Here is a 22,319-nt window from a genome sequence, read left to right as displayed (position 1 = left end):
AATGCTTTGCATTTATGCTCCTGAAGAAAGAATCATGTATTTGCTATCATGGATACCTATCCTGAACAATAACAGGTCAGAGAACAGTACAGGGAACACTTAAAAGATAAATAAAGTTTATTTCTTGCAAAAAAATCTTGACCGCACTGCATGACAGTGATTCAGATAGGCACAGAATGGAGAACAATTGTATATGCAATGCACAACCAAGTTACAATATAATGGTTCCGGAAAACTTTTAAATTGTTGGTATGTATCCAAAACGTTAATGCTAGTACCTAGCAAAGCAGAAATAGTTGCAAAAAATAAATGGGAATGTTTGGCATATACCTCTTGCTCTGTGCTGTTCTTATTCACTTGTTTTGTACCTCTGTTTTGATTTACTGATAGACAGCCACAGATAATGGCACTATTATACAACTGTGCAAGGAAGTGAAGTAATCCAATTTTCTTCCAATTCCCAATGAATGGCATATTAATCTTTCAGTTCTTGGTTCAGCTGTTTGAGCTTCATTTGATATAATCTGATGTGATTCATATACGGATATGAAAAGTTTAACAAAACATACTGAAAACTCTTGCATGCTACACCATGCTGGCTGGTTTTTTGGTTTTTTTGAGTAGAGAGTAAGCTTTGCCTCTGATTCCCATTCAAACTGAACATATTTCTGGTGAACCTGCATTAATATATCACACTATAGCAGCTTTCACCAACTGAGTGTCCTTCTCCATTGCTGTGCTGGCCAAGAATGATGGGGAGCTATAGCCAAAGACAACTGGAGGGTACCAGATTGGCAAAGGTATTGGTTATAGTATTGCCAGACAATCTAACAATGGAATAGTTGTGCTTAGAAATGTATATTTCAGTGTTGGTATCTTCAATCAATCAATTATTTTATTAGTATGCTGCCTTTCCAAAGTTAAAACCGTGCTCAGGGTGGCTTACAACATCTAAAAAGAATCACACAACTACAAACATAACAAAGGTAGTCATAAACAATGAACAAAACATCAAAAAGTACACAATCGATTTGAACAATTTCCACATAAATCATAAGATCCAAAACAAGGCTACAAAAAATTAACAGCAAAAGCAGCAACAATGCCCCTGTAAACAATACCCCAGACCAAGAGTCCGTTCAGCAGCATCAGTTTTTGTAGCTGGAGTCAGTCAAAGCATTTGTGCAATTTTAATAATTTGGATCTTACTTTCAGTCACTTGTATAGTTTTTGATCTTGAGAAAAGGCATTGAGCCACATTTATACCACGTTAAAGCCTAGTGCACATGTTGCACCAGAAACTGATAAATCCTAGTCCATGTCACTTAACAAATTTCCATTACAGTGGTACCTCAGGTTACATACGCTTCAGGTTACAGACTCCGCTAACCCAGAAATAGGATGAGAACAGAAATCGTGCTCCGGCGGCACGACAGCAGCAGGAGGCCCCATTAGCTAAAGTGTTGCTTCAGGTTAAGAACAGTTTCAGGTTAAGAACGGATCTACGGAACAAATTAAGTACTTAACTCAAGGTACCACTGTACAGTTATTCAGGTAAATGGTTGAGGATGAAAACAGCAAGTGTTAATGTTTACCTAATGGCTTGTGACCCAGGTACCTGAGACAGCACCTACTTCCACAAGTGCCTGCCCAAGTATGGAGGTCATCACTGGAGGTTTTATTTTTATTTTGAATGGCCCACCTTCTAAATTCAGGTGGCTGGCAACCAGGGAAAGGGACTTTTTCCATTCCGCTGACTCACCTTTGGAACTCTCCTCAGGGAGCCTTTCCAGGTCAGCACCACCTTTGATACCTTTTTTGCAGCATGTGTAGATCTCCTCCTCCTCCTGAGCTGGATCTCTCTTCCTCCTGTGATGCCCCTTTTACATAAACAGCAAGTTTAGCTGCATTGGCCCATATGAAACATTCCAAAAAAAAAACCATATAAGGAAAATATCCTTATTTCCTATTTTCTGACATTTTGGTTGGTCAAACAAATGTTGCCTTAATACCTCATATGTGTTTTATTTTGTTGAAATGTGCTGTTTGATCATTTTAATTGCTGTCATAAATTGTTAGCTGCCTTGAAAATAGAAATCCTGAAGGACAAAACAATGCATGTTGAAACTAAATAATTTCAAACCTTCACACACTGCGGTTTCCCCTCTTCAAACTATCTGTACAATGGAATTCATCTTTAATTGACATGTCATTGGATTGTTTATTAGTTCTTTGACCCTGTTCTTTTGCCGGTTGCCAAGACTACCCTGCCGAAGTAGAGGGTGTGAAAACACCCATGTAAACAGAGTGACCATTGCTAAATTAAATTGCTATGGTGAGAATGCAGTATTTGTGTAATTAATTTGTAGTTTAATTGCTGTGCAATATGAATATCAGCAGTGTTTTCTGTGTACTATGATAGCTCCTTTGGGACTTGATGAAGATTGGGGCGGTTCCTGTTTAGACATCTTAAAACAAGGCTACTATTTGATTATCATCTACAGATTGGTGTAAAGAGTGAGAAGCAATAAAGGACTCATAGAGTAATAAGAATGTGCATCTTCATCCAGTGTGACTAACATTTTAGCCTAAAAGTGTGACCACTCCACATAAACATGCATACACACAACATATACACACAGCCTCCTCTCCACTCTCCACTCATTTGCATCCACATAAAGGTGCCGTGCTGCCAAAAATTGTGGCTTTTAGGGTGGGCATTAAAAAATTGCTACGGGGCCATACCAGGCCCTCAAAGCAGGGGTTAGCCACCCCCCAATCCACCTGGATATACTAAGCAAGCAGCTTGCAGTCATTCTCAACCTTGGGTCCCCAGATGTTGTTGGACTACAACTGCCATCATCCACAGCCTGCAGGTGTAGCAGTCAGGAATGATGGGTATGGTAGTCCAACATCATCTGGGAACCCAAGGCTGAGCTAGAGGCTTCATTTGAACCCCTGGAAAACAGGGACACTTGGAGGGTGTGATACAAGCTGAAATGGTGGTTTTGGGGGTTTTAGAAAATCATATCCAAGATGCAAATGGAAAGTAAGAAAGGTAGTAACCAAACTCCTATAGATATAGCACTCCTCCTAGCCAGGTGTGCTACTGGGGATGAATTAGAGGGGGGCAGCCACACATCATATTAGGCATTTCACTCCACCCTTAAATATGGTTATCCCCCCCCCTTTTTTTTTTTTTACAAGTAGTCAGTATGGACACTTTGATCTGGATTGGGATCCTCATATGTGAGGCAGGAGAACTTGAACTCTCTTCCCCATGCAGTGGACCCAGACTGAACTGGGGAAGCTACAACATCTGCAGCAGTGGTTCCCAACCCTTTTTTACTTCAATTTTTTTTATTGATTTTCCAAAAAGTTTTTTTACAAACAAACAAACATAAATCTCAGCCGTATTTAAACCAATCTTAGTAACATTGTTAAGTGACTGCCTCGTATCCCCCTGGTTGGATTTCAGTGTATATCATTTTAACAGTTTTCCAAAACCAATATTCTTATAAAATTAACTTAATCACTTAACATCTTTCTTTCTTTCTTTCTTTCTTTCAAATTTGGCATTAAACATACTAACTCATCACATTACATATTTAAGTCCTAAGCCTATCTATTATTTGCAAGTATTTCTATTTAGATTATCTTAGATATTTAAGTAAATAGTCTTTGAATTTCTTCCATTCCTCCTGGTACTCCTCCTCCTCCTGGTCGCGGACTCTTCGGGTCAGGGGTTCCCAACCCCTTTTTGGCCCCACCTAAGCATCTCCAAAAACCTGATCCCACTCCATCCCATAGCTGTCAACTTACAGATTTGAAAATAAGGGGCCAGCAGCCTTGAAAATAAGGGACCAGCAGCCAAAATAAGGGACATGCAGCCTCACCTGTTCCAGGCACTCCAGTCTTCCTGTCCGCCTGCAGTCTAGTCAAACTCATGCTGGGTAGCTTTGAGAACACTGTCCAACCAACTTTGTAACCAGAGGTTCAACTGAATAGAATCTGAATCACATGCACCACAAGGCTTATGCAGCCTCAACTTAAGATGGCTCCCCGGCCTGGCTTTGCACTGCAAAGTTTGCAGCAGCACATACAACAAAATGGCGTCCAGCATTCAAAAAACCCCTCAGCTTGCATTAACTAGCCACACACAAGGCATGCAAGCTCCACCCCCCAGTCGTTCTTAGACTTCTTATTGGGTGAGCAACACAGCCAAGCAACACAGTTGGAGCCTCCCTCCTTCCTGGCCGGCAGGGAGGGAGGGAGAGGAGCTGCTTCCTTTGAAATTTAAGGGACATCATTTAAGGGACATTTAAGGGACATCCATCAATAAGGGACAGCAGAGGGACATGGCGCTGGAATAAGGGACTGTCCCTTCAAATAAGGGACACTTGACAGCTATGCTCCATCCCCGTGACATATAATTCTCATTATTCAAAAAGCGAACTCCTATTCACGTGGAGGAAACCTAAAAGGACATAAAGAAGCTTACAAATTGCCCCCTTTAAAAATCAAATTGTCCCCCTGTGGGGGCGTGTGCCCCACAATGGGAACCACGGATCAACAGTTTGCTTTGTGGTGATCTTTCATTATAATGCAAACTGCAGGCCAAGAAAGCAATGAGTTGATGTGCCCCTTCTCCCCACACTAGGGGGTCCAAACCATTCCTCCCCCATGCTGGTTCTTTGTAAAAATAAACAACAAGATGCTACCCTGCATAGGGCAGTGGCGTGACTTGGAGGAGCTTGATTTTGCAGGCACAAGATGCAGGATGAAAACCCAGGAGATGGGATTAAACTTCACCGAAGGAAGGCAAACAATGTGAGACAGATGGTCTTTCTTTTTTAAAAAAAACAACAACCCAGCCTTATTGTAATAAGACACACCAGGCTCTATAATTCCTGGCAGTTTCAGCAGAATTATACACAGCAGTTGGAAGGCACCAGGCTTTGGGCCAAGAAAACCTAACCACCCAGGAAGTGAAATAATCACTGTGAAATGTATGACTTGAAAGGTTTTCTTTCACAGTATATTGTAGGCAATGTACATAAAGAGAAGGTTGCATATGGCATTATAGGCATGGGACCAGATGCTCTACTTCCGGCAGTCTTTAGACACATAGATTAGAATGAGTAAGAAATAATGTCTTTAATTTTACTTCTTTGATGTGACTGGAACACACAATTACCCAATCTATGTGACACATGTAACTGACACTTAACATCTATATGATAACTGACACATTTCTTCTTTAGATGCCTTCATGATTTAATTTCTAATCTCAAGAGCACTCTGGGCATTTTGTTATGTTTCCCTTTATTAAATTATTTTTGGAACCCAGTTTTTGGAACCTGCTTACAGTATTTCTGTGGTGGATTCTGCTCCTGTTCTGAAAAGAATCAAGTGTAAACATACTGGGGTTTTATGGGCACTCTATTTGTCTGAGAGTCTGTACTGTAGTATTAAAGCAGCTGCTAATAACCTCTGTGTGCATAGCTGAATGCATTTTCTTTCATTTCTGAGTGCTTCTTAAGGTTATACGTGTGAAAAATGCTTTTATTGGTGAACTGCCTGCGATTAGAGCTTTTTTTTTTTGTTCCACAGGTTAAAAAAGCCTTGCATATCACCTGAAAATATGGACTGAGGTTCTTGCTGTGCAAACCAAAGGTTAGATGGATGAGCACCCCAACCCTTTGATCTTCTCATCGCCTTCCAGCTGCTGGTTAGATTGTCTCTTCGGGGATAATGAACTCCCTCTCTACTAGAGGTTTTTGTGACAGTTATTACTTCATGGCCAGAAGATTTCTTCTGCTCAGTGGCTTGTTGGGTAGAGGCAAAGCACATACGCCTTTATTTTAAAAGGTGATGTAGTCGAAATAATATTTGCAGCAAACACAACATAAAGGCTGAAACAGCTAGCTACGCAGCTGCCCAGCAACCAGATTACTGTTCTTTGCCAAGAGGGAAAGGGGCAAGGCGGTGGGGAGGCAGGCAGGGTGCAAATGCACACGTGGAGCCAATCTGGTGCTCCAGTCTTGCCAGTGTGTTTGCTCTGCACTAACCGGCAGAGCTTTTCTGGGTTGTATGGGGCCTTTTACAGGCAAGCCCAAAAAAGGTGGGAGAACCAACGGCAGCTCACTGTGACTTGTTTGCAAGGCATTTTGAGGATAAAACTGCTTGCATCCACCAACACCTCGACTCTGCTGTTAGTAAAACCTGGCTCATAAGTCACGTTGGATTTAGCCACTTCCACTTCCACATTCCTTTTAGACTCGTCACACTGCTTTCTTTGCTATAGACTGCTTCAAGTGACTAACTTGACAGACATTTTTATATTCTTACTATAAACTGTTTTCTCCCTAGGGTTGAGGACTGGGGATATCAGCTGCCTCATCCTGGCTGATGTACATTGTGGTTAGATGGCACATGTCTTTTCAAGTTCCAACAATATAACCATTTAAGGTTAACACAGGTTAACAAGTGAGATTTAAAACAGACTTTTATATCGATTCACTTAATGACCTTGAACTGAAAATATACCAATTAGACTGTCTTGGAGCTATTTATTTTCTGCTCCAATGCACACAGCTAAATAGTCACATCTTCATAACCGTTTTAATTTTTTTTTTTACTTTTGCTGATAAAGTATGAGACTTCTGCCAACAAGGCACTTCAATGTGACTATGAAAAATTAAAGATCTAAAGCAGCTGATAATTTATTGTGATTAATTGTTTCAAAAATTGAAGAACTCAAAAGGATGGGGAACAGCAAATAATGCTTTTTGTCCTCTCTTTTCCATGACAGAAACAGAACTTGTGAACCTCCATTTTTCAGACCTAATTCTAATGCTCTGCAAGTTATAAAGCACCTGCCCTGCATTTAACTACAGTTTCTACCGGCTCATCACTGGAATCCTGAATTTCTGAAAAGTAAACCTGCATTGCAAGGGCTTGTCATCTTACATGCACCATTTGCATTTTAGGTGTTCCTTTAAAGGATTATAGGCACATATGTTCACAGGTGTGAAACATTTATTGGATGTATTATACATGTATCAGGGTGGTTATGTTACAGATATTGTTGGTATATTTTTGAACCTTTTGTTTCATTCTCATTTAGTTTTTGTTTGGTAGAATTTTTAACTGCATGTTGTTGTTGTTTAGTCGTTTAGTTGTGTCCAACTCTTCATGACCCCATGGACCAGAGCACGCCAGGCACTCCTGTCTTCCACTGCCTCCCACAGTTTGGTCAAACCCATGCTGGTAGCTTCGAGAACACTGTCCAACCAGCATCATAACTTTTATATGCCTGTTGTCTTTGTCCATGAAGTTTTATTGGCAGGGATATTGGAGTGGCTTGCCGGTTCCTCCTCCAGGTGGATCACATTTAGTCAAAACTCTCCACTATGACTTGTCCATCTTGGGTGGCCCTGCACAGCATAGCTCATAGCTTCTCTGAGTTGTTCAAGCTCCTTCACCACAGCAAGGCAGTGATCCATGAAGGAGTTTAACTGTGTAATCCTCTTTTAAATATATCCAAGTTGGTGGTTGTCACGACTTCATGTGGGAGCTAATTCCATAATTTAACCATGTGCTGGGGGTGGGGGGCTGCTTTCTTGTGATCATAGAATCCTAGAGTTGGAAGGGACCTTGAGGGTTATGTAGTTCAAATCCCTGCCCAAGGTGAGATTCAGAATCTCATGCTCTACCAACTGAGCGGTCCTGTCCTGAATCTTCCAAGCTTCATTGGATGACCCCAGATTCCATTGTTATGGGATAGGGAGAAAAATGGCTCTGTGTTCACTTTTCCCACACCATGTGTGGTTTTATGTACTTCTGCACTAACAAAATAATTATGGCCTATGTTTTAATGGATAGAGGTCACTTCATCAGATACATGAAGTGCGGCCCTCGGTAGGCAGGTATTTTTTTAAATACCATGCCCATAAAAGAGAGCAGCATTTCCTTCCCATTTATGGCCTCCCCAAAAGTGTCTTAAGAAATGCCACTGTAAAAGTATTGTTCAGATATTCCTGCAGCACAGAGTGAAAAATATATTCATGGTTTATTATGTGTGTACAGTTTGTCCCTTACATTTCATCTCCACAGAAACCTCACTTATCACGTCTACTTCTTAAAAGCAGTTCCATTTCTCTACTTCAGGCTTCCAATATTTGTGCTCTATTACGCTTTTGCCTGCTTTCCAGATGGAACTTGTCGGTCATTATGAACAGCCTGTTAAATCTCTTGCCTATAGCAACTTTTAGCCATCATTTTTGAACCAAACAAAGGGGACTCCCTTATCACAGCACTCCATCCAGGACTTGGCTATAGAAATGAGGGAACGTAGAACATAACAAAGCCCTTCTGGTCTGAAGCTCTGCTCTCTTCCATGGCAGGTTGGATGGAATAATTTAGTGGGTGGTGACCTGAAAGCTAATAGTGTTCCTTTCTGCAGTCAGTGCCTCACCTTCTGCAGTCAATACTTCATCATAGCAGAAAAAGTTCCAACAGATAATAGCTGCATGCCTATTAGTACTGAATATGAACATTCAAAAAACTGAACCCCACATAAGTCTGTTGTTGCAAAAACAACAAATGTTCTTGTAGCTCTTTACAGAAATACAGATCTATTGTGGCATCCATGGTAATACACTGGAGCCCACTTCATCAGATAGCACAGATGTATTTGATGAAGTGGGCTCTAGTCCATGAAAGCTTATGCCACATTAAATCTGTTATCCTTAAGATGCCACAGAAACCATATACTTACAGATGAAGGGTCTCCAAGTTTTTAATTAAAATTTGTATAATTGCCACAGAATTTGCATTCTGCACACTCCAAGAACTGTCAAAAGTTCTTAGAGAATTGTTTTGAATTTGAATACTGTAACATTATTGCTGGAAGTCTCAGAACTTCTCGTTTCAGCAACCTTGAAGTATGTTCAGAATGAAGATGCATAATATCCTAGCTCTATAACAAGCCCCAATCAATATATATCTCTTTATATGCCCATGGATGCACATTGAACACCCACACCAAAACCAAAAACACATTCTGGCATATGGGAACCAAAAATGCTGGAAAACAGTGCAGATTCATAAACAAAGTGCCACCCTGGGACAATACAGTGGTACCTCAGGTTACAGACACTTCAGGTTAAGAGACTCTTTGGGTTACAAACTCCTCTAACCAGGAAGTGGTTGCTCCAGGTTAAGAACTTTGCCCCAGGATAAGAATGGAAATTGTGTGCCAGTGGCACAGCAGCGGCAGGAGGCCCCATTAGCGAAAACACACCTCAGGTTAAGAACCGTTTCTTAATTCTGGAATGAATTAAGTTATTAACCCAAGGTACCACTGTAGTTTGGCTCCATAAAGTTCATTGCCACTGTGATCTCCTGCACATGAAGAAACTGATTGCTGCTCTACAAGACTATATCTGACCCCCACCCCCATAAACAGAGTGGGAGCTGGTAAAGGAAACCGTGAAGAAGGCACAAATCTTTTCACTGACCCTGGGAAGAAGGGTGGGTTAGAGTTGTCTATAGAACATTTTAACAGAGCAGTTTTATACATATCTAATAAGAAGAATAGGAACCACTTCCAGGTTCATGTGCAAGGAAAAGGAACCTAAGGCCCAGGGGCCAAATGATTTCTCTCTTTACCTGGTCCTGAGGAGTCTCCCTAGGGCACTTTCTCCACGACTACATTCTGCACTGGCCCCATCTCATGTGCCCTTGAGCATTTTTGCCTGGCTGGAATAGATCACTGAACTCTGTTTATACTTCCTAGTTTCCTGATGGGGGATAGAGAGGTTTGTGTACATAGGAATAGAACTACTGTGCAACACTAAAAATTGCATCCATTGTTTAATACACTTTTGTCTCTGGCTCCTGCCCAGAACTGGCATGTGGCCCAAGAGAGTTGCCCAGACAGGAATAGGGCCTTCTGTCTAAAAAAGGTACTCCGTCCTTGTTATATATTACACACCCTCCAAAATTTCTCCAATGAAAATAGGGACATACAATTCAATGTTTTATTGTACCCCGCCCATCTGATTGGGTTGCACTTGCCATTTTTGGTGGCTTCCAATATATATAAAAACATAGTAAAACACTAAACATTAAAAAAACTGGGCTGCCTTCAGATGGCTCGGGGCTTGGATAACTCAATGCCCTCCAGCATTTCTCCAAGGAAAATAGGGACAACCTAAGGAAAAGCAGGACATTCCGGGATCAAATCAGAAACCAGGATGGCTTCTGTAAATCCAGGACTGTCTCTGGAAAATAGGAACAGTTGGAGGGTCAGATAGGATTGCAGCTTTAGTATTGGTCAGACTGAGATCAATCCCCATTCTGCTTTCAAATGTGTGTGAAAGATGCTGGGGTTGGACCAGGATTCCAGTGTTCTGACTCTGGAGTTGGGGCCAGCGGTACCCAAAACAAGGATGCTTAGTTCCTAGAGCCCTTTTCAGATGAAGATGGAATGAAGATCTGAAGCATTGGCCTCTGCTACGCATACTCCTAGCTTTAGCCTTGCGTAGCAGTTGCATAGTCCAGGCATGTATAAGACTGCAGGATGCATCATGTCTTTATATTAGATTGTCAGAACTAAAACATTGTGCTAGTTAACTTGTGAGATAACTTCATTTATTTCCTGAGCTCCCCAGACAGATATACCATAAATTGCTGTTATAGGAAGGTAAATTATAGTCGCTCTATAGCCTTGTGATTTGCATTAAGTAATATATCTTTAGTCGTCAGATCAATACCATTACAGAATTCTAAGCTGTGGCTTTCAGCAAATAATTCCCATGTCAGAGATGCAATTAATTGATTGTTGTTGTATGTGGGGTTTTTTTTATATATATAAAAAGTCTCATATTTTACATGCACTTATTAAATGAAGATAGGGAAACAAAAGCCCCCTGATGTGAAGCTATTGCAATTACCCTCAAGTAATTTGCCATTTAAGATGTAGCCCTTTACAGGATTATACTTACAAGATAAAAATGACACTATCAAGGATTCCAATGCATACAGAATGTATGTTAGGGTCCAGCTTATTAGGAAGTGAACATTGTTATTAACTCATTGGCGGGGAGAGCGGGGGACACATTTTTTTCTAAAAGGATTACATTCCTATATAATGAGCCAAGCCTATTGAAGAATAATAACAGCTGAATCAAAAGAATGTTTTAGTAAAACTGAATCCTTTTTTAAAAAACCATTTTGTTGTTGTATTTTCTGAAATAACAAAAACAGTGTAGTTTGTTCCAGAATGGTGTTTTAATTCATTATTGAGAGAGTCTATGCTGCTATTTGATTTCAATAGTATGAGTGTAGGATTAGGGCAATGGTTGCCGTTTCTTTATTCTCAAATGCTAAAATGCCAAGTAAAATGTGAGCAACCAGGAAAGCGCTGCTACTGTATAACTTTTGCCCATTTCCTAAAACCTTGGTGAAAAACAGCAGAGGCCCACAGGGAGAGGGGTCAATAACATGCCGATATAGTGTTTTAATGTGTGATGTTTTTGTGCTTATATTTTCAGCATTCCACCACACAAATTTTTAATCTTGGTGCTTATGCAGCATCTGGCTGTACTTGGGGGAATAGATGCAGCTGAGCTAGCAGAAATCCAAACAAAGTTGAAGGTTTCATAGTTATCAGAGCAGTCACTGGGGAGAAGGTGTTAGGGCAGCTTGAGGAATAGTCTTATATGACTATTTCTGGTGGTAATTCAGAGGCTGCAGCTGTTACGAAAGGTATGGTCACTCCTCTATAGTAGTGGAACCATTACAGTAGTGCCTTGGAGCACTCAGATGGATGTCTAAACAAAAGTGAATGTGCTAGTTTTGATCTTTAGACATAAAACCATGGAAACTGGTTCTTCGGATTACAGTGGTACTTCGGGTTACAAACGCTTCAGGTTACCAACTCCACTAACCCGGAAGTTGTACCTCAGGTTGAGAACTTTGCCCCAGGATGAGTACAGAAATCGTGTGCCGGTGGCATGGCAGCAGCAGGAGGCCCCTTTAGTGAAAGTGCACCTCAGGTTAAGAATAGTTTCGGGTTAAGAACGGACCTCCAGAATGAATTAAGTTCGTAACCCAAGCTACCACTGTATTTTGGCCAATGGAAGGTGCCCTTGTTATATGGTCATCTGGAAATATCCCTCTCTGGAGATTTGCCAAAGTGTAAGAGGCATTTTCTTGAAGCACTATAAGACATGTATTGTCAAATTCACTCAGCATTGGCATGGAGATATATCAGCTTTATACAGTTGATATTTTAGCACTGTGTTTATCCAACCTCAAGCATTGCTGGTAGAAAAGAATGACACTCCAATATCTGATCTGTATCATGAACACTGTTGCTGATAGTTTGTCCTTGAAATGGGTTAGCATATATTTCTATTTTTATATATATAGAAACTTAAAACAAAAACAACCAAGTCATTTCCAGAAATGAAGCCACCTCCAGGGGTGCAGACGTAGCTGTGTAGTTTGGACAAGGGGAAGGCGGCAAGGACTGGGGTTCCCTGATCATTCAGCCAAAGCGGGCATTCTTTTGCATAAAGCCAGGAGTGGTTCACTCAGGGCGGAACCTAAGCAGCAGCTTCCCAGAAACAGTCTCTACCGCTTATCAGGAGCATGAAAGGAGGCGATGTATTGGCGCACCAGTGGAGGTCCAACTCCCAAGCACATTAAACCAAAATCAGTGATAATAATTCAAAGCAAATATACTCATGACCAGGCCGCTTGCAATGGGCCAACACAAATTCATTTTCAGCACAGAAAGCGAAAGAAAGAAAGAAAGAAAGAAAGAAAGAAAGAAAGAAAACTTTGTGCCCTCTGCATTAACTTTTTCCAAGACAGAATGGGATCCGAAAAAGGACAGCAAAGTGCATAACTACCCAAAGGTTTAATTAACATCCTACAAAAAGAGAAAAGGAAATGAATATTTAATCATTCTCACAGCAATAAAAAAAATGGCAGACATGCTGAAAAGCTATAACTTGGAATAAAGCTCCTCATTTTCCCCAAGGCCTCAGCTTACTCTTTATCTCACAGTGTAAAGTTTTATGGCATCCAATAGATGGTTGTTCAGGTCAAAGGATGAATTCAGACAGCAATTGGACACCAGTGGAGTTGCGGTAATTACAGTACCTCTTATGTGTCTGCCTTTCACACAAAAATGTCAAAAACCTGATTGGAAAGTTATTGAATTCTACTTTGTTCATTAAAACTGAGTTTCTGACAGGCAGATGAAAGCCTCCTAAAGTTATTCTGAAATTGATTTTTCTAATAGTTAAAAGTATCTCTAGATAGCTAGCATTATAAGAGTATAAAATAAAGTTCTCATTTTACCTTTTTTTTTTTTTTACGTAAGTGCGTATGATGGTGTCATTTGCTCTCATGACAACTCACATTCCTAAAGATGGCAGAGTCCCACGATGGAGACGTATGCAGCCAGAGTGGGCAGTAGACATGAAATGGTAGAGCAGCCTTTGACAACATGGTGACCTGTAGATGTACAACTCCCATCAGCTCAAGCCAGCACAGGTGATGGGAATTGTTGTCCAAAGCATTTGGAGAGCATTGGGTTTGGGATGGTTGTGCTGCAGGTTGTAGAATTCATCCAGTGCTGTTGTTTTTTCTGTTGCCTTTGAAATCATAACAGCAATATTGGAATATCCAACAGTGGAAGTGCAATTTGTCGAAATTGCTTTGCCCAATGTCTGCAGCTAATTTTAGAAATGCAAACAATACTTGCTAACATCGGAGAACTGCACTCAACAGGGGACAAGCGAATCAAACAAAATGGATCTGGTTTAAATAGCCACCTTATTTGCCAACTGTTGAAGACTTTGCTGAAATGCTTTAAGTAAACATATAGTACAACAGAAGAAAACAAGCCTCAGGTTGAAGAAGCAAAGGCAAGCGCTCACTGCTGCATATGGTATATCATTACCGTTCTAAATTTAATGAAGTTTTAAAGCCATGCGTTTCACATCACAGTTGGTACTGATATGCATTTTACTGTTATTGCTGTTCATTTGCCAAGTGAAAATAATTGATGGTTTTTGCTTAGTGCATTTCCCCATTTCATCTGCTTCTAACTGCCATGTCTATTCTTTTCCCGCATGTGTTTGTGCTTTTAGTTATGTAAATTGTACGGTAGGTCAGATAACTTTCTATTGGGCTTGAATCATTAAATCAGCAAAGGTCAGGAACAGCCACCCTTTCTCTCCTTGCCTTGTAATCATTCATTAGTTCTTGTGTTGTTTCTTTGACATCAGTAAGGATCAGCTGTAGAACCACTGCTGTTCCTCCAGGTAAACAAGTCCTATAGGAAACCATTCCATAATAAAATCAGTTCACTCTCATCTATCACTGCATTGCTTGACATATGTAGACTGTTCAATCCATTCTTTTATCAGCTCATTCCAGTCAATGGAATGAGATGAGATACTTCATTACTGGCGAGAATAGAATGGTACATAAAATATTGTTACCACTCCCAATCTCTGCAGCGCTGTGGCAAGATTCCAGGTAAGAGGAAGGTTTCCAGGCATTCATCCAGGATCTGTGTTTCTTTGAGAATCAAGACGCAGTCAGAGCTTTAAGAAATATTGTTTATTCACATATTTACACCTGAGTTTAGACGGAGGGAGTCCAGATCTTACAGCATTGGCATCTCAAGAGTAAGTTGCTCTGTGCAGCAGCTCAACATTGCAGACAGAATCATCCCAGGTGCCATCTCCTGTCAGCGACTGGCTGGACATTGAGGAATAGTGGCTGATAAGTGGGCAGTGGAAGAAGTAGGGTTTGAGACTTACTTAGAAGAAAGGATCAGTGATCTGGGGGAGCCTGTAATAGCCAGGAAATGAGAGGCAGAGACAGGAGACGCTGCAGGACTGGAGAGTGAAGAACAGGTGCAGGAGGTAGGTCATGATGGTGTAGAGTCAAGGGCTTCCAGCTCCCCCAAGTCCAGGCAAGAATTTAAGCAGGAGGTGCAGAAGCAGGTTGCATGTACTCAGAGTCGTCTCCTGCTAGCACGCTACTCAGGTGGGGAAGACACATAAGCTGAGATTGGGGGCAGGACCTCTGTTGCTGCAACACTCTTATCGGGTGCACACCTAGGAATAGCTAAAAGACATAAGACTGAGACATGCCTTTTCCTAACTTGTGTACTTTTGACAATAAAGAGTTAAATCCTCACTCTGGACATTCCTTGCCTGACAGCACCGTGATATCTCTGTGCCCCTCCCTCAGCCTGCCAAGGTGGCTCTGACCCATGGCCTTCCAGCAGCACTTGAAAAGGACTCCCCCTCCTGTCCACTTGCCCCTCCCCATTCTAAGCCTCCTGCAAAAAGCCCAAAAATCTTCCTATCCCATCACACCCAGTTATCCGGGCAACCTTGCCATTGTCTTCCAAACTACCCAGCCAGTTACTGGCCACCACACAGCCTTAGTTATGCTGGTGAATTCTCTCCCTGTCCTTTGTCAGGTTAATCACTCCTTGACGGCCTCTCTGCCAAGTGACTTACTGGTTCCAGAAAACTGGGCTCACCTATTTTTTTGCACTTTGCTAATCCAACATTTGCTGGCTCCAAGCATTTATTGCTTTAAGAACTCTGGAGAATCTGCACTCCCCCTTATATGAATCATTGAGAACAGCAGATACTAATTTTGAAATGGAAGCAGGCAATCCAGCAAATTATATTAAAAGCAATAGCAAGTCATTAGATTGCTAAGCAAAAGGAGACAGACTAAAAATACTGAGCATAGAAGACAGTGATGACAAACAGGTAAGACCCCCCCCCCCGACCTCACCAGGATCAGTTATGCTCTTGAGTGCCAGTTAATACTGTGAGAAGAGTCCGTTCCTGGTTTTATGGAGAGGTGGCATGGAGTTCGATCCAAATTGAATTGCCTGCACTTAGCCCCCACTGAAAACAAAGGACTCAACTCCTGGTGAACATGTCTCTTTAAGCCCACTAACAGCCTGAATCCAACCATGGTGATTCATTTCTGCTTTGATTTTGAACTGAACAAACAGAGCAAACATTCCTGATTCACACTATGTCTTGTCCTAAAGCACTTCCTTAAATGATTAGTATTGGAAACAAAAAGTTAGCCTCCCTCATTCCAAGAGACAAGTTAGAGACTCTGATACTGGAAAGAGAAAAATGCAGCTAACTGCTGGCTTGAATGATGAATAGTTATTATAACTGTATGCCAGCTTGGCAAGATTCTTTATCAAATAAATCAGATGTTGGCTGTTTCAAAAAACAGGCTCGTGATCTGTTTAAACCACTTACATTTTAACTTTTCAGATGAGGTCTGGGCCAATTTGAATATTTAATGCTGCACAATTAGTTCTAAGTGTAAATCATCTATAGAAAACAGCTCCCTTACATGATGATATGGCATCCATTTGTATTAACTAGATCTTCCCTATTTTAAATATGTATAAATCTAATATAAAACAGGCAGTGTCTTCTGATGGAACTATCCTAGCAGGGCCGCCTCTGTCAGTACCACAAGAACAGCCATCTGGATCAAGCCAGTGACCCATCTACAGTAGTCTAACATCCTGTTAAAATGGATATACGCAGAGCATGTGGCGAGAGACAATCCTGGTTGATGGAATAAAGCAGTCCTAGTGTAGATACCCTACAACTTCAAAAGACCAAGGGGATGACTACCTACCAGGTACATGATGGGTGGACAATCTCAAACTAACAGCAGGGCTTATGTGGGTGCAGCAAGCAAACAGAACACTGGAGAGAACTTGATAAGGCATATATCTAAAGATGAATGAGAGATGCTGAAGGAGGAAGAGGAAATTGGGATAAATTTGATTAACTAGAACTTACAGCCACAAATTGTACTTGTTCATAATAGATGAGCAGAGGGTGGCAGGTAAGTTGATCTTTTTCCATGATTCATCATTATATATTGTTGTCCACCTTTCAATCTGCTTCTATTTCTCATGTATGGAAAAGATTTTCTCATAATTACTTTTCTGTTGGTGTCATCTATACAAATAAAATTCAACAAAAAATATTCCTGGACTTTATCATTTAAATTATCAGTTGCTTTACACAAGTTGGTCAAAACAACTTACCAAATAACTAGAATATAGTGCATTTTTTTTTAAAAAAAAATTATAATACACAAAATAGAGGTGGACAGACCATAACAACAATCCCTCCATCCCATTCACCTTCTCATAGAATAACCTCCCCAGATATTTCCAGCTCCACAACTCAAATGCCTGGGAGAAATGTCTTCACCTTGTGTAAAAAAAAAAAAAAAAGTAGTAGTAGTTGTCAATTGTGATGTCCAGCAAATCTCCCTGGAGAGAGAGTTCCTTAAACAAGGGGCCACTACTGAAAAGGCCCATTCTCCTGTTGTGGCTCTCTGGACTACTGCCCAAGGAGGCACAGCGAGAAGGGTCTCAACCAAGATTCCACGGGTATCAGTGGGACAAGGTCAGCCAAGTTAGTCATGACAGTCCCATTGGTTTCAAGGAGAAATAAATTCAACTGACAGAATTCAGCTTACTGGATGTCCAGCCAATGCATATTGAATTTGAATCAACATCTAGTGCAACAGTGTGTGTGTGTGTGTGTGTGTGTGTGTGTGTGTGTGTGTTCATGGCTCTGATCAATTAGCAGTATCATTAGAACTATGCATATAAGCAATTATTATACAAGTTGCTCTGTCATGCCTTTGCTGAAAGCAATTTTGAAAATGGCTCAGGAAAAAAAAAACCCATGAAGGTATTAATTCTTGGGAAATCACAGAGAAGCTGTCAAACATATTTCAGTAAGCAGTAAATGAACCCTGCTTGCACCATAAATCATTAATGTTTAATCACCAGCCAATGCCTCAATAAGCTCACTGGCATGGAAAATCTCAGATACTCAAAGGATAATTCTAGCAAATCTGGCATGCATGGCTGACTCGTGTGCTTAATTACTGTTTATGCACCAGTAGTATCCAAGCATTTGTATGTAATAAATAGAACACTGTCATTGTGTCCAGATGGTTTTAGATTCAAGGCCCAGGGAGTATGTTAGATGATTACAGGCCTGATTTACCAACAGTTCCCACCAGCTTGATTGCTGAAAAATCATACAAATGTCGCAGAATTCATAGACAACCACAGTGTGAAATAAATGTATCATTTTTAACGTATTCTAACCTTACGTTGAATCATTCTTTAGAGCAGGCATCACAGTTTCTAAGCTTGGAGCAAATAAGGATTCTCTCAGGAGTCCTGGTCTTGAGACGGGTGGACAAATATATAGATCTATATATGGAGATATAGATATATATATGTAGGTAGAGACAGATAACAGGGACAAGTGGAACTTGCAATAAAATGTGACGGTGTTGTCTGCTCTTGTTCCCTGTTCTAGTCAGCCAGCCAGCCATATCGTCCTTTGGGTTACTCCATTCCATTCTCCCTCACCCCCATTTTCAATTCTGCTCTTCCAAAAGACACTTAACATTCAATAGTGACTGAGTGTGCTCAACTGTTTTGTAAACCACCACCGCCCCTCCCCCCTGGTCTTTTTTATAAGGTTTTTATGTACTCATGTAAGCTCAGGATCACCCTTAGCTTGCGGATACCTCCTTGATACAAGATTTTCTTTATATAGTGGTACCTCAGTTTAAGAACAGCCCTGTCTACGAACGATTCGGTTTGCGAACTCCGCAAAACCGGAAGTAGTGTCCTGGTTTGCGAACTTTACCTCAGTCTAAGAACGGAAGCTGAACGGTGGAAGGGCACCGGCGGCGGGAGGCCTCATTAGGGAAAGTGCGCCTTGGTTTAAGAATGGTTTCATTTCATACCACTGTATGTATATACAAAATGAGCATGATAATGTTTTAAAGCATTCACATTTCAACAAATCTTGCTCCCCTGCTTAGTTTTCTAAAGAGCTGTCCAATGCCATCAAACTGAATTCTCCCAGAGAGCAAGCCAAGCCAGTATCTTTCAGTCCCAATTCTAAAACAGATGGTCTTTTACCCTCTTTCACACACAGATGCATTGATAACCTCATATCCAGCCAGGGAAGTCTGGATGTGTGGGCATCTTATTTAAGTCCCATCTTATCTATTTAGCACTTTGTTATAGTTGTCTTTACTCACCATTCTGAAGTGTCTCCAGCTATTTTCTGTGGCAACTCATGATTTAGTTCACCCCTATCTCAATCCAATCTCCTATTCAAATTGCAAGTTCTACATATATTTAGGCAAATGGAGAATTTTTATTGGTTGACAGAATTACTGTGCCTGCTCTGCAATTCAACAGTTAAACATTGCTACAAGCATCCTGAACTGCACTTAAGCACACTCCCCAAATATATTTACTTTCAGAAATATGGCTTGAGGCTTTCATTCTAATCTGTATGTTATCTTACATTTCGATAAGGTATATCAGAAGAAGTGCAATGTATTCATGTTTCCTTGTGTCACTGCTTTTATATTCTAGCAAAAAATGGAGATAGTTGCACGAGTGTTGTCAAGAAGATTTATTGGGAGAAAAAAAAATCTTACTGTATTTTTTGAACTTATGAAAACAATTTATGTAGAAATAAGTACTTCAATTAGCCACACAAAGGGGAGAGGGTCCATGGTAACTTGAATTTTCTGTTTGAGCAACACAATAAACTAAAAATAGTAATGCGTGAATCTGTAGTTAATAACGTTACAATTATTCTCTCTTTTATCAGCTTCACAAAGAGGTTATTTAACAATCCTTGGCATTTAGAAGACTGGAGAGACTGCTGGATGAAAGCATGGATGGAGCTAAGAGATACCAATATTTTAGACTTAGAAGGGTTTGACCTATGCTTTGGATGGCATTACGACAAAGCAAGGGTACACAAAGGATTTCAAAATCACGCTATAAGAAGAAACATAAACACTGTTTGACAGAGGCATAAAGACCTATTAGAGAGAGAAACCCCAAGATGACTACCACCAATCGAGGCGGGGTCAGTGAAAAGGTTGACTATGGATCACAGATGGGCTACCTACAAGGATTTTATAGAGTTTAAAGAGAGAAGGGTCCATCTGGAAAAAAAGAGAATTATACTATAGATTGGTTTCAGTACTTCCAGGTGAATGAGTTATTTAAAAGAGATAAAGAAAAGGGATTTAGGGGAACAAGTTTGGAATCTGAAAAAATTGTAATAGGAAAGGATGAGAAACTAATTTCTAAGATTTATAAACTATTATTGGAGTGGGAGACTAAAGGCGAAATAGTAAAGGCAACAGTGATTAAATGGGCTCTAGATATTGGTTATAATATAGAAATGCCAGCATAGGAAAAACTATGGGGGGAAACTGAACTTCTCTGCCTACTACCTTAAGGAAAATTTACAAAATATGATGTACTAGTGGTACCTGACACCCAGCAAACTGGCAAAAATGTACAGAAAGGCGTCAAATCCATGCTGGAAGTGCCATGAGGTAGATGGAACCCTGATCTCTATGTGGTGGTCATGTAAATATGCAAGATCCTTAATATCACATTTCCCATAAGACCAGAGGCCTTTCTATTAGGGATAACAAGTGATGATCTTCCCCAAAAGGCACTCAATCTCTTTTTATATGTGACTGCCACAGCTAGAGTGGTATATGCGAAAAAATGGAAAGGAAAAAATACCCACAAAAGAAATTTGGCAGAATAAATTGATAGAATACACATAATTAGTAACTATTACTGTGAAACTAAGAAACAAGGATGAGGCACGGATAAGAGATGAGTGGAAGTGTTTGGGAGAGCATCTTAGAGGGTATAATAGTCAATTTAACCAACCAGCAGGAATGAACATATGAGCAGCAGATAACATTAAATAAAGGAATATTTGAGATGCAAATGGGTGGAATAATAGATTATGCCGCGGACAAGACTACCTAGAATGCCATGGAGAGATGGACTGGGAGGTCCGAGGATAAGAGATAATGATGAATACTGCATGATGTATATATAAGTTGCAAAAATGAATAAACAACCAAATAATAATAATAGAAGACTGGGGAGACATTTTAACAATGCCAAAGCAAGATGTATCTCTTTCCACACTAAGCTTCCAATGAAGTTTTATGGCAATAGCCTCCAAATAGCTATATGCTACCAAGCCTATAAATGCTGCAGTGATGACATTAATAGGATAATTCTTAACTGAAATACTGATTAAATCAATTGTTAAATTGAAATTGTTTTTTAAAATGTGTTTCTGCATTAATTCCAAAAATGGCTAGGAAATCAGCACAAAATGTATGTTCATTTAATATAAATCACCCTTCTCTTTTTATTCACCCACCTCCCCTCCCTATAGGTCCTCTTTTTACTCTCACAGCATATGCAATAAATTCAGTTGCTGCAGCACATTCTGAGCCAGCTGCTGCCACGACTTCTTTGCATATAGCAGCAAAGCAGGATCCAGAAACACTTGCTAAGAAGGGGATATTGCCAGACACAATGTCAGCTTCCGAAAATCATTCCCTTTCTGCTAAATATGCAGCACCAGCTAATCAGTTCAGAACTACTCAGAGCCTGTCATGTTTGTGGAGACAGGGGCCCTTCGTCATCCTCATCACCCTGTGAGTACTTCCTTCCCCATCTCCTGCTTGCCCTGGTGTGTCCCAGTCCCAACTGCACCCCTCACTAGGGTCCGCTTCCTCCTCACTGTTGTCCTTGTCAGTTCATGACGTCTCGTAACATAGGTATTTCTCCCACACCCCTCTCCAGTGAAGGCCTTGTGTGTTTTGAGAAACTGGAAAAGCAATTGGTGTTGTTTAGCTTCTTTATAGTTCTTAGTTTGCATGCCTTGCTGCATGATTTGTAGTTGTAGATATAATAATAATAATAAAAAATAATAATAATAATAATAATAATAATAATAATAATAATAATAATTTATTATTTATACCCCACTCATCTGGTTGGGTTTCCCCAGCCACTCTGGGCAGCTCCCAACAGAATATTAAAAACACAATAAAACATCAACATTAAAAAGTTCCCTAAACAGGGCTGCCTTCAGTTGTCTTTTAAAAGTAAAATAGTTGTTTATTGCCTTGACATCTGCTGGGAGGGCGTTCCACAGGGCAGGCGCCACTACCGAGAAGGCCCTCTGCCTGGTTCCCTATAACCTTACTTCTCGCAATGAGGGAACTGCCAGAAGGCCCTCGGCGCTGGATCTCAGTGTCCGGGCTGAACGATGGGGGTGGAGACGTTCCTGCAGGTATACTGGGCTGAGGCCGTTTAGGGCTTTAAA

Source organism: Podarcis tiliguerta, assembly GCF_965153285.1.
Source record: "Podarcis tiliguerta genome assembly, chromosome: 7".
Taxonomy (NCBI): Eukaryota; Metazoa; Chordata; class Lepidosauria; order Squamata; family Lacertidae; genus Podarcis; species Podarcis tiliguerta.
The sequence above is the reverse complement of the archived record's forward strand: the minus strand, read 5'-3'. Positions refer to the sequence as shown.